Genomic DNA, 13,299 nt, shown 5'->3' with positions numbered 1-13,299 from the left:
CACCAAACATGCCTCGGTATCGATATCTTGCACCGTATTGCAGAAGCAGGACACTGCAGCAAAGGAGTTTAAGCCCTCTACTTCCAAAAGGGTGATACCTACAGCTCCCTTATTACCCTTCATAACTAAGCCAGCCACCAAGACATCCTCAGTACTGGGAAGATGACACACTTCTCATACTCTCGCAAATCCTCCTAAGCCATCTTCGTCAGAGCCAGCTACTTCTATCGTATGAGACTTATCAGAGCAGTCTATGCCTGTGGTACCAACTGTGGAACCTTGCATTGTGCCACAAACCCAATACCACAGGAATTCAGATACTCCAGGGACTTACTCATATTAAAGAGCTGGAGTCTCCTCTGCTAGTGGTTACTGAATGTCTATTGGTACCGCGAGTGACACAGTCACCAAGACTGGACATTTCCTCAGTACCATTTGATTCTCCAACCCTCAGAGTGGCAGAGTTGTTCCTTCAGTTGAGGAGTTCTCTTCTGACTTCCAAATCTCAGTGCAGGATTCCCATATTCACCAAAGGGACCTCCCTCCTGACACTTTCCCCAAAAGAGAGGAGTTATACCCAGGACTAACCCACATCCTTTCACACTGGTTCAATCATCATTGGGTGCCACTCCCATGCCTTATGAACTCTCTGGCCATATTGGGGTCCTTAGGCTGCATGTTGACACCAATTTTCACAAGTCCCTTGTCTTTCATGTGGCGACCGCATAAGGAGACATTCTCCTACCCCATCTATCCCTCTTCCATTACCTCAAGTGCAGGAATCCTTTGAAGGGCAAGAGGCCAAAGCAGATAAGGAAGCTTTTCTGCAAATATCTCCTCATCATCTCCAGATGAGATGGTAATACCTCCTCCAGCTTCTCTGGCTGATGATTTCAGACAATTTCAGGGCTGAATGAAATGTATGCAGACTCTTTACAGATCCCCTTAGAGGAGGCTAGAGAGTCATAGCATAAGCTCCTGAACATTCTTCAGTCAACTTCCTCTGTTTGAATTGCCTTGCCAATTAATGAGGCTCTGTTGGACCCTGCCAAGATCATCTGGCAAAGCCCAGCAACACTACCACCGACCTGCAAGAGTGCCAATAAAAATATTATGTCCTGGCTACGGACTCTGAACTTTTATTTTCCTAACCATAACCAGAAAGTTAGGTGATGATAAGGAACAAAAATATCTTGACCTATTTGGCTGTAAGAACTACTTGTCTGTGACACTTCAGTTTAGGATCACAAATTACCAGGCTTTTAGAGCAAAACATAACCATACACATTATTCTAAGTTTACCACCTTTATTGAGCACCTGCTGACAGAACATCATGAACAATGTCAGTCTATTATTAACAAGGGCCAAGGGTTAGCTAGGACCTCACTGAGGGCCTCTTTACTGTGTCTCACTCCATTTCTACAGCAGTGGTCATGCATAGAACATCCTTACTCCAGCTGTCTGAGTTCCCAAGAGAGGTCCAAAACAAGCTCGAGGTCCAAAACAAGCTCAAGGTCCTCCCCTTTGATGGATTAAAACTTTTTGTGGAAAGCACCGACAAATCTTTGCAGGAATTCCAGGGCCCCCTGGAGATTCCCACAAGCAAGCAAATGAAAGTTTAGCAGATCACACCTGGCACAGAGATTCCATTTTCAGTATTTCAGAGACCCACATTGCTGCCCAGAAAGAAGCCAAGGTTTCAAAGAAATAGAACACCCTCTTCATCTGCATACATCACTCAGCCTTCGTCGTCATCAAAACAACAGTTTTGATGGACAGGTCAAGAGTCTGTAACAACCCCACACTACTGAGCTGCACTATACAATTCTACCTGCCTTCCCCACACACACCTTTTGGAGGCCTTCTTTGCCACTCTAAATCCACATGATAGCAGTTTTCCAACATTCATTTGTTCTATGTAGTTATACGATTGAATGGCTCCATCAATTTTACCTCCCTGCACCTCCCCCCGACCCACCTCTCTTCCCCATCTCTTTTCAGGGACCCTCTCACAAGCACTTGCTGAAACAGGAAATGGACTCCCTTTTAAACTGAGGAGGCACAAAACCAGTTCCATCTCAACACGGGCAGGGTTTTTACTCCAAGTATTTCAGGTCCCCCAAAAATGGGGAAATGGAGACCGATTCTAGATCTAAGACTACTAAACAACTTCATGTAAACAAAAATTCAGGATGGTGATTCTTGCAGCTATAATTCCACCACTGGAACCAAAGGATTGGTTCTCAGCCTTCAGGATGCATATTTTCATGTCACGATTCACCCTATGCACAAGAGATTCCTTTGGTTTCTAGTCAGTCAAGTTCGCTTCCAGTATCAGGTGCTTCCTTTTGGCCTTTCTTTGCCATGCAGATGTTCTCCAAAGTACTGGCAGTGGTTGCTACTTATCTTTGACATCTGGGGATAATTGTTTTACTTTGACAACTGACTATTCAAGGGCTGGTTTTAAAACTATGTTCTTTCCACAATGAATTCAGCAAAGGTTCTGTTCTGCCGGCTAGGTCTGCAGCTCAACATCAAGAAATCCACTTTGATCCCGCTGAAAGGATAGAGTTCCTAGGGACCTGCTTAGATGCAGTATCCGCCAGAGCTTACCTTCCCAGGGACAGCCCTCATGACATCAACAAACCTCATCTCAAAAATTCAGATCAGTCCACAGACATCAACAAGAAATTTCCTTCAGCTACTCAGACATGTTGCAGCTTGTACCTTTGTGATGCAACATGCCAAGTTATGCCTTTGATGTTTCCAGGACTGGTTCAGGATGGTTTATAGTATACTGTGAACAAACACAGCCTGAACAAGCTGGTGTCAGTCTCTTGTCAAGTATGAGACTCTCTCAATTGATGGAAAGACCCAGACGTTTGTGCGGGTGTTCCATTTATCCAACCCTCCCCAATCATAACAACAGATGCATCTTTGATGCCTTGGGGAGCACACTTAGGGATCAACACCATTCAGGGCAAACGGTCTGCCCATGAAGCATGTTTGCACATCAGCTTCTTGCAGCTGACAGCAGTCAGGAATGCCTGTATCCAAATGCTGCCACTAATCAGGAACAGATCCATAAAGAGCGCAACAAACAACGTAGCCTGCATGTTCTATATCAATCAGTGAAGGTCTGAGAAAGCTGAGATCTCCTTTTCTTTGTGCCAAAGTGGTGAGGTCTGGAACTGATACGTAGGCTGCTGAAATTAAGATGCAGTTGGCTGTCTCCCAGGAGTACAAAACACAATCGCCGATGACCTCATCAGGCACTTGTCCCAGGACTATGAATGAGAGTTGGACTCCTAGACTCTCACATTTTCCTGAGTTGAGGAGTTCCAGAAGTGGATCTCTTTGCCACCATTACTAACAGGAAGTGCAAATGGTTTTGCCTGAGAGAGGATTTGGGCCCTCACTCACTGGGAGATGTTTTCCTTGTTCCATCAGGGTTCATTTGGTGATTATAACAGCCTTTCATTCCCTGGTTGAGGTGATTCTCATTGCTTGCTCATCCCATCATGATGAGAATCATTAAGGGGCTGAGGAACTTTTCTTCTCATATTATAGAACCCATCCATGATTTAAACGTCATACTCAAGAGTCTGTGAAACCCCCTTTCAAACACATAGCCACCCATTCCCTTCTTCACCTAACCAAGAAAACAACTTCCTTGATGTCCATTCCTTCTGCTTGAAAAGTTGGGGAAATGGGAGTTTTAATGGTGGACCCTCCCTTTACAGTGTTTTTTAAGGACAAAGTCTCATTACATCCACATCCTAAATTCTACCTAGGGTATTGTCTGAATTTCATATCAATCAAGTCATCCATCTCTCAGTTTTCTTCCTGAAACCACATCAGATCAAGGAAGATGCTACCTTCTATATCCTGGATGTGAGGAGGGGGTACTAGCCTTTTATTTGGACAGAAATACATCATTTAGAAAATTTTCAAGACTGTTCATATTAATTGCTGACTGGTCCAAAAGGTCCACAATCTGCACCCAGAGACTCCAGATGGATTTCTGGATGTATTATTTCTTGTTATGGATTTGCCAATTTACAGCCTTCTCTGCGGATTTTAGCCCTTTCTATGGTGTCTCTCTCTTCCTCTACAGCATTACTCAAATGTTCCCATTGCTGATGCAAGGCCGCAACTTGGTCTTTGATGCATACATTCTCCCAGTGCTACATGGTGGTTCATTCTTCTAGAACAGATACCGTCCTTGGAAAAGCAGTTTTATCTTCCGTATTGGACTCGACTCTAAAGGTCCCTCCTCCTGTTGAGGATATTGTTCAGAAGTCACCTGAAGTGAGGCACCCATAGGAACACTACTCGAAGAAGGAGAGTTTGCTCACCTTGTACAGTAACTGGGGTTCTTCAAGAGGTGTCCCCCTATGGGTGCTCTATAGTTTCTTCTATGGGACTTTGCAGTGGAGAAGAAACTATATGTGCCTCAATGCTGGGCATAAGGATGTGTAGGGTGCATGCACGAGCCAAAGGGGCACTACAACCAATAATCTCTGATCAAAGGCTCTTGGAGTGTAAGCACACCTGAAGTGAAAATTCTGAAGTGGAGCACCCAAAGGGACACCCACGTCAAAGGAGTCCAGTTACTGCACAAGGTGAGTTACCTCTCCTTCCTGGCTCTGTTCCATGTCACGTTACATTCTTTGTACTTGTTGATCAGGATTGTAGATACCGCTAGCAGGCTAGGAGAATTGTGGGAGGAGAGGTTAAACTCCCACAATTCCAATGGGGGTACAGTAGGCCCCATAACAGCACCATTTCAATACTGTTCTATCAACATGAAGATTCATTTTTGTACTATGTATTTGCTGTGTTTTAACATACATTTCCATTTCTTGTTGGAAAGACAAATAAAGATTATCAGATGATGTCAAAACACTAGTCTGGTCTTCCAAATCTCGCTTATTCTACTGGGTGAATTTCATCAAATAACAATGGGCTCCTATTTAAAAAAAAAACAAAACCTATAACAAAACAAAAAAAAAACCCACTTCTCCTTTCTTGCAGGAAAGGTAGACTTTTAAAGGAATCAGACTGTTCATTAATCTTCTGTGTATGCTATGTAACTTAATAAGGATGAGACTCCCATGTTTGCATGTACCACTGAAATCTGGTTGGCTGATTCTGGGCCAGTTTTAGCACAGTTGTCATCAAATTCAGTACATAATGAATTAAGAAGGTGATCAGCAGAGTAATTAATTGCTTGGAGCCTGTTTGGTCCAGCACTGGAGGTTCCAGAGAGCTCAGGAGAATGTTGTTCCCTGATAGACCACTTTCTTGGTGGTTTGATAGGACTTCATAATAGTCTTTACCCTCCACCATTGATGAGGTGGCTTCTAGGCACCCTCTTCTTTCTTCATTCTCACAGCTCACCTTGGTTTACAGGTGATCTAAAATGAAGCAAGAGGGAAGACCAGAGGTCTGGGCTGAGGCTGACAGGTTGCAACATGTAGATTTAAAAAAAATATGCTGTGGCAGTGTGTGAGGTGAAGAAAAAGTTATTTTTTCCAACATAGTATCCACAAACTCAGACAGAAGGCATTATCTGGGTTGTAGATAATCTGGTAATCCAGGCTCAACCACTCCTGTTGTGAGGAAATTCCTTGTATTTTTTGTGTATAAAATTGATCAGACTAAGAATGAGATGACTGCTGCTGTGGTGCCAGAGCAAGGTCCTGGGGAGATAAGGGCCTTATCTTCCTGGCTAGAATTTCAATTAGCGGTGCTCATAGAAGTACCGGAGGTGTTGAGACAATTTTTTGCTCCTCACCTACTTCCTGTCTTGTGAAGGCTAGTGGGGAAGTAACTTGGTGTTGTGCTGGTGGAGAGTGTCAACATCTTTCTTAGAGAGGGCAAGATTCTCTTTTGTTTTGAAGGAAGTCTTAGTAAAGCCTCTGCATAAGAAATTATCACTTGACGTTAAGAATCTGGCTAATTCTTCTTTGAATGTCTTCTGCGTATTCCCACTCATGGGATGCACCATCTTAGACAGTGGAACTTTCTCATAGCATTCCCCTTTAGAGCGCTCACACGCCCTTCCTACCCCTCTCTTCACTGTTTCGAATGTTCTGAGGGCGAGGCTAGAATAGGGGGCATGGTGCTCTTTGCTGACTCAGTTCCGTTCCTTCCAGCCATAGCAGCAGATGGACACAAACCTCTCTGGATCCCTTGCTTAGTAGTATCTTAGCTTAGTATAGTTACAGTTTATAATTTATTTTAGCCTTAGGATATGTTAGCTTAGTAGTTTAGAAAAATTACTGAGAGATCATTAGTTTCATTTACCAGTTCCATGGTGGATCCAAAGTTGAAGAGACTTGGTTTTAAAAGGTGTGCACCTTGTCCAGAGGTCTTCCTGGCATTGAATGCTCATCCTGGATGCCTAGTTTGTCTTGGTGAGAGCCACTCTCCTTTGAGATGCTCTGTCTGCAGCACCTTCGCCTTGCAAGCACACAAGGAATAGCAGAACAGGCTACAATCTTTATTCCTTCTAGAAGATTGGTGTGCAAAGCTTCCTGGATCCAGCACCGCTAAAGGATCTGATCTTAATGAAGAAAGGCCAGTAATCAGACACTTCTGGATCTAAGAAAAAGACTGTATTGCAAAAGGTACAAGTCTCAGCTCCAGGAGCCATTCCCAAGTCATTGGATCAGACTTTTAAGTACTTACCACCAAAGCCAGTGTCAGCCTCTGATGTAGGAGCCAAACCATGATAGAAGTCATTGGGTTTGACTCTCATAGTTCTGAAGAAGAACATATTACAGGAGAAGATGGCTCTGATTTGTTAGAAGGGAAAAAGGATGGAAAGGAAAAAGTGTGTGTGTGTGTAAAGACAAGAGACCCCTAATGCTTTGTATCTCCCTAGGTACGGCCTCCCTGTCCAGTGTCTGTCATCTGGTAGGATCCCTTCTCCTGCAAAGAGGACCCCTCCTACCCTGAATAATGAGGAGTCAATTAATAAAGGTAAAATCAAATAAAGTGTATTGAAGGGTTATAACAAAGAGTGGGGCAAATAAAAGGGGAATAAACAGCAAAATGGCATGATACAGTGATTACCCCCTCAAATTCAACCCCATAAAACAAATATATTAAAAAAAAAAAAAACCTTCTTCATAGATCAAAGCGATGGCAGGTGCTTGGGACTTCAATCCTCTGGCTAATAGCAAGCCTTTGGAGAGGAGCTCCAAGGAGTCCCTTGATGTTCCTTCGGGATCACAGGAAAGCAGAACAGATGGGACACTCAGGAGATGTTGTTTCTTCTCCTTCTCTCTTCTTTTTACAGGTGAGGAAGTTGTTGGAGCAAAATCCCTAACCCTTCTATCACAAGGATGAATAGACGCCTGCAGGTAAAACCCATGACCGTCCCTGGCTGCCACTCAGATGGACAGCCCTGAGGCCCTGTCCGGGGCAGCCTTTTATACACTTGCCCGGGAAACCCCTTAGGGAAAAAAAAACATTCTGCCTGGAAGTTGTTTACAACTCCAGGAGAAATAAAAGAGCAGGAAAAATAATCCATAGCTCATGTGGGCATAAAACTCCATTTTGGAACCAACATGGATTCTTGTAGTCACAAAACATCTGAAAGTGAACCCAACCTAACAGGTTGCTGAAATTAAATCATAATTGGGAGACTTCTTGGATCTGTCAGAAGAGGACTAGAGACTAATGGATCCTAAACCAAAGACTAAAGTTTTGGAGTGGGATTTATTTCACAAGATTACCCCCTTGTTCAGAGGACCAGTGTAAATTGGTGAACACTTTAATAACTGAAAGCCAGACAACGTCAAAATGTGCACGCAGAGCTTCCTTCATTGTTTCAGATTTGTCAGTGAGGGCAACGCATCTGTTACGCTACTCTATAGACATGCATCTCTGAAGTCTTCTACTCTTCCTCCTGAAATGAAATATAAAATAGAGAATCTTCCTGTTGAAAGCCAATGGGCTATTTAGTAAGAAAGTGGATGAAATATATTGGAAAAGATTAAACATGATCCAGAGCAAGATCTTTGTGTCTCTTTCAACCTTATAAAAAAGGAATCCCTGGATCATTTTTCAGCTACCATACTGAGTTTTATCCTCCACCTTCGTTGTCTTACAATGCCCAGAAAAAAATCCAAACAGCAATCACCTTCCTCCTTTCAACCTCAGCCTCAAGTGAAAGCAAAGTATTATTCAGCTTCAGTTTCTCTTCTAAATGTCAGGCCTCAAGTTTGAAATAAGATCAAGACCTTCAGACTAATTGGCAACGAACTTTCCTCCCCACCTTTTGGAAACTGGCTTTCCTGTTTCATCAGCCCATGGAATTTATCGCATTGAACTAATGGATTCTAGAGATGATAGAAAAAGGCAATCCCATTCAGTTCAAAATCCTTCCTTCTCTCAACTCCTTTCCTATTCCGGGACCTTTGTTATGAAAGCATGTTAAGATCAGAAATTCAGTCTCTGCTACAGTTAGGAGCAATGGCAGAGGTATTATGGGAGTTCATGAATTTGAGCTTTTATTCCAGATATTTCCTGATACCAAAGAAAGATGGAGGTCTTTGTACAATATTGGATTAGAGCAAGCTTATACCACAAAGTTCTGTTTCCATACGTTGATGTTAGCATTTAGTAATTGCCTGCCTTTCAAGCTAGATTTGTTTGCAGCTCTCAATCTAAAGGATGCACGTTTCTATGAGATTGTGTCATAGAGATATTTACAATGTCACAGTGGGGCAAGATCGTTTCCCTTCTAATGCCCATAGCAGTGTATTTTAGACCACGTTGAATTTTTGTTTAGTCTTATCAAGATGATTGATTCCGAAGACTCATTGAAAGAGAGCTTTAGCTTATCTTAAGACTAAAGAATTTTGAAAGTCCCTTAAACTTTTTTTTTGGTACACTGACAAATACAAAAGTCATGCTATTTCTTCACAGTCACGATCTATGTGGGTTAGATAATGTATAGAAGAGGGATGTAGGATTGCATCTAACACCCTCGACTAGAGCATTGACTACTTCTTTTGTGTGCCTTAAACATGTTCTGATTGTTGAGAGATGTAAGGCTTCCATATGGAGCTCTATTCATACTTTTACAAAACACTGTTCCCAAGACTCCCATCCCTATTAAATTAGGACTCTAAGTCCCACCATCTGTTCATGGAATACTGCTTGCCAAACTATCCTGAGTAGGAATATGCCGAGGACTATCAAAGAAGAACTGCAGTTCTTCAAAGTGGACTCTGCGTAAACACACTCCCTGCTTACCTTTCCCTCTTCTTCGCGGATCTTTAAAATCCTCTGAGGAAGCAGTGGAAACATCTGAGAACTTGGAAGAAAGGGATAGGAGGGGCATGTGAGCACTCTAACAAGACGGTTCTACAATCTAAACTGCACTGGCCAGCGCATCCCATGAGTATCGGAGTCCATCTTGAAGAACTCCAATTACAAGTAACTTCTATTTCTCACCCTTTATTGCATGTTCCATTTTTGAGTAAGATTGCTGAAATGGATGTGGAAGGAAATGCTCAATATCTAGATTCCTCTGATCTACTTGACCTTTGTCAATTTGATTATAGAATTGGCTTCAGCACAGATTACTTTAGTCATATTGGTCTTCTCTCTGCCTGGTCAGGACTCAGAAACAGCTTGTATGTGCTTATATGCCATACTGTCACTTTTTCTGAGCCTGACGTCATCTTGTCCCATCCCACCATCAGTGTCACTGGCCAGTCAAAGCTGCTCTATATGCTGATGGACAGCTTATATTTTCCTTTTAAATATTGTTTTTAAAAATTCCAATATTTTACCCACTCCATGACCTTGGCGGAATTAGTCCTGAATTTCAGATGAGCAAGGGAGAGAAGACTAAGACCAAATTAATTGCAACAGTGCAGACCGACTCTGTTGTCACTAACGGTCTTCAACAGAAATATTACACAAGTATGAGAAAGGGAGAGAAATGACACTGTGGGATCTTTGTTCTTCATGATGTGGTATAAAAAAGAGGCACCCAGCTTCCTCTTCAGATCCTTGTTTGAGTTTGTAGAGCTGGCAGTTAGAAAAAGAATGTTGTAAACTCCAGCAAATTTGACCTGGAAATCATCCTGAGACAGTAAACACGGATTGCCATGATGCTATTTTACAAGAATTATTTTCGAGAGTAGTACTGAACTTTAATTGGTGCTTGTACACTGGGTAAAATCTATTTGTAACGTGAAATTGGAGAGTACGTGACATTTTCATGTCTCTTTGGAATTTGTAACTGATACAGTATCAGTAAAGAATATAGAAACCCAGCAATAGAGTGAAATGTTACCTGTTGATTAGGCACTGCTCCAATTGAACTGCTTCACAATCAAAATAACTTCCATGTCCTTGCATCTTGCAAAACTTAAATACAGTTTAATCATTGTGAACGCCTAGAAATGATGATAAATTCAGCTCTAGCCTGTAAAGTGATAGTGGAAACATTCGTGTCCATATGGAGGATTTCCCAAGGCTTTGGCAACACAGACCTATTTAGCAAATAACAAATAAAAAGCTTTTCTATTCACACTGCTTCCTGTGAGCAAATATTCCATCCTTCTTGGTCTATAACCAAATCAGTTTGAGTGCAGGGTAACTATAACAGAGAATTGTTGTTTACTTCAGGTAATATTTGCCATATGTGCATTTCATTATCATCTATCTAACTTATACCCGTCCTGAACAAGACCTACTGTTTGTTCTTTTCTACACTGAATGAAAAATGCTTGCTCACACTGTGTCATTTTGGAGTGAGAAACGTAAGATAAATGTCATGAGGAATATTTATTACGTGTAGCTTAGGTCTGAAAACATGTTGGAGTAAAATATTGCTCTGTGTTTGTTGTTCCATGTTGAAATCATAAATATAATTAGCAGCCCACTTTATTAAAGAAACTTGTTGGAGGCTTATAATAAGATCTGGAATCACATAAAATTGACACACTGCCTTTTACATGGTTATAAAACCTTTTTAAAAGGTTTTATAAGTGTATGGCTCTGAATAGATTCTTATAGTAATACCTAGCTCTTGTAGGGTGCTTTTTCCATCGGTAGGTCTCAAAGCACCTCATGCTATTTAATGTTTTTTGCCTCACATTGCCCCAGGGAGGTGGGGAAATATTAGTCTCCCCATTTTACCGATGGGGAACTGAGGCACGGGGAGGCTGCTAAGTGACATGCCTACAGGACGTTTGTGGGAGAGCAAGGAATTGAACCTGGATCTCCCAGGTCTTAGGTTATTGCCACAACTATTGGACCATCTTGCTGTCTGTATTACAAATACAGGAATACATACAGACACTTGGAAATGTGCCCATAATTCAATTGTGTAAGTGAAATGATTAATATTAATTTGTTACAGTAGAATCCTGAGGCCCCAGTCAGGGATCAGGGACCCCTTGTGCTAGGAACTGTACAAACATATACCCCTTTGTCATTAGTTTTCAGTAATAAATACTGGAAATAAGGAATAAATCCTTGAAGAGCCAGATGCTTTAAGCATGGGTGTGTTATGGGCTCAGGTAGCCCCTTGCTCTTCTCGAGATTCATGGTGAGGAAGCAGCTATTGGAGATGCTGAGTGCATTGGAGTGCTTGCTAGCACTACCAGCAGCACTTAGTGCCCCAGAGGAGGCATGCCCAAGTGGGGTCAGAGCACGATTATCTGCTCTGCTCACCAGCAAAGCAGTTGCAGAGGTTGTAGCTACTACAGAAATACCTCAGGTTAGATCTGGTGTGGAACAGGTTGGGTTAGGGCCGAAAGAAGTGGTGGGCTGGGAATTCTCTGCATCGTTCTCATTAAAGATGTGGACATTCCTTACGTAAATACTGAGTCAGGATCCTCCTGAGGGAAGTTCTGGGAGCAGCCTGCAAGTGGTGGTTGCCCTTGCAGCACAGAATCAGTGGAGCTGTGCTACCATAGAGGGAGTCAATAGGAGGCAGTACAGAGTCACAGAGACTCCATAGAATTGGAGTGACCCTTTCCTCCAGCAGTTCCACAGGGTCTGTGGATTTTGTGGGCTGTCTCCCCTGTTCATTCTGCTGAAGGGCAAGTTCCCAGCCCATATTCCAAGGGGACAATTTGGAGGAATCTCTGTGAGAAGAAACTCAATGTGTTTCCTTTCAATTACCTGGGTTACTCCCATGCATGCAATCCAAATAATCTTGGGCTATTCTCGGAGCCTGATTAATCTGCATTATAATTCCCTACTACTCAGGCTGTGCTGGTCAGAGCAAAGAGAAATGAAGTTTTTGTAGCATTCCCCAAATTCTAGTTGTGTGAGTTTGTTTGTTCTTTTGCTAAAGGCTCTTTCGTGATAAATACATTTCTGGCATATTTGTATATAGTGGTTTCATGCTTCTGGTGTGAATGCCTTTGTATCAATGTTCCTTCCTTCACTATATCAATACTTCGATTGTATCATTATTTCTCAGAGCAACTTTGTCATATCTCCAGAACAGCTGTTCCTTATCAAATATCTACTGGAAGCAGAGGCTCTGAAAGATACCCAGAGTTGTTATACTGTAGGCTGCTTGAAGGGAAACTAACTTGAAACATCTCTTTATTCCAAAGTGTCCAGCCTGCCTTACAGCACATCCACTATGCAGGCACGAAAGGCAAGCTTCTTTGAAACCCAGCCCTCAGCCTTTTTCATCTTTCACCATGGGACTATTCCCTTTTGACAAATACAATTTTAAGTAAGATTCTAGGTACAGTCCAGGACTGCTTATCGATAGTGTGGAACAGCAAGCACTCACGCAGAGAAAAGACTTTGCAATCAACATTAAAATATAATGTGAAATGCACTAGCAGCAAAGGCAGATGAGGCAGTGTTTTGAGCCATAAAGTGGGAAGGGGTGAGTCCTTTGAGACCAATCTCGTGGGCTGATTATGGTTCCATGTTGAGGGCCAAATTAAGGCAGAGGTGTGCTTGATGGGGTGCTGGGGACACTAGGCCAAGCAAAAGTGCTCAAGCACATTACACCTGGGAAGGGCAAGAACAGACATACAGCATGCTCCCAACATGCCCTGTCCCAGCTCATCTCTCTAGGGACTGTTGGGTCCATGGGACGGGCATGAGAATGAAATACAACCTAGTCCTATCTAGCTACCATTTGGAAGAGTAGATTATCCAGGAAGGGCATAATCACTGTACAGCATCGATGTAACTGTAGCATTTGAAACCATCACTTATGTCTCCTTTCCCTGCCACAGCAGAAGAAAGATTGCTTGCATATAGGGTGAGACTTGCTCCTAAGCCAGAGT

The sequence above is a fragment of the Mauremys reevesii genome, linkage group 10, assembly GCF_016161935.1.
Source record: "Mauremys reevesii isolate NIE-2019 linkage group 10, ASM1616193v1, whole genome shotgun sequence".
Taxonomy (NCBI): domain Eukaryota; kingdom Metazoa; phylum Chordata; order Testudines; family Geoemydidae; genus Mauremys; species Mauremys reevesii.
This window is presented reverse-complemented; position numbering follows the sequence as displayed.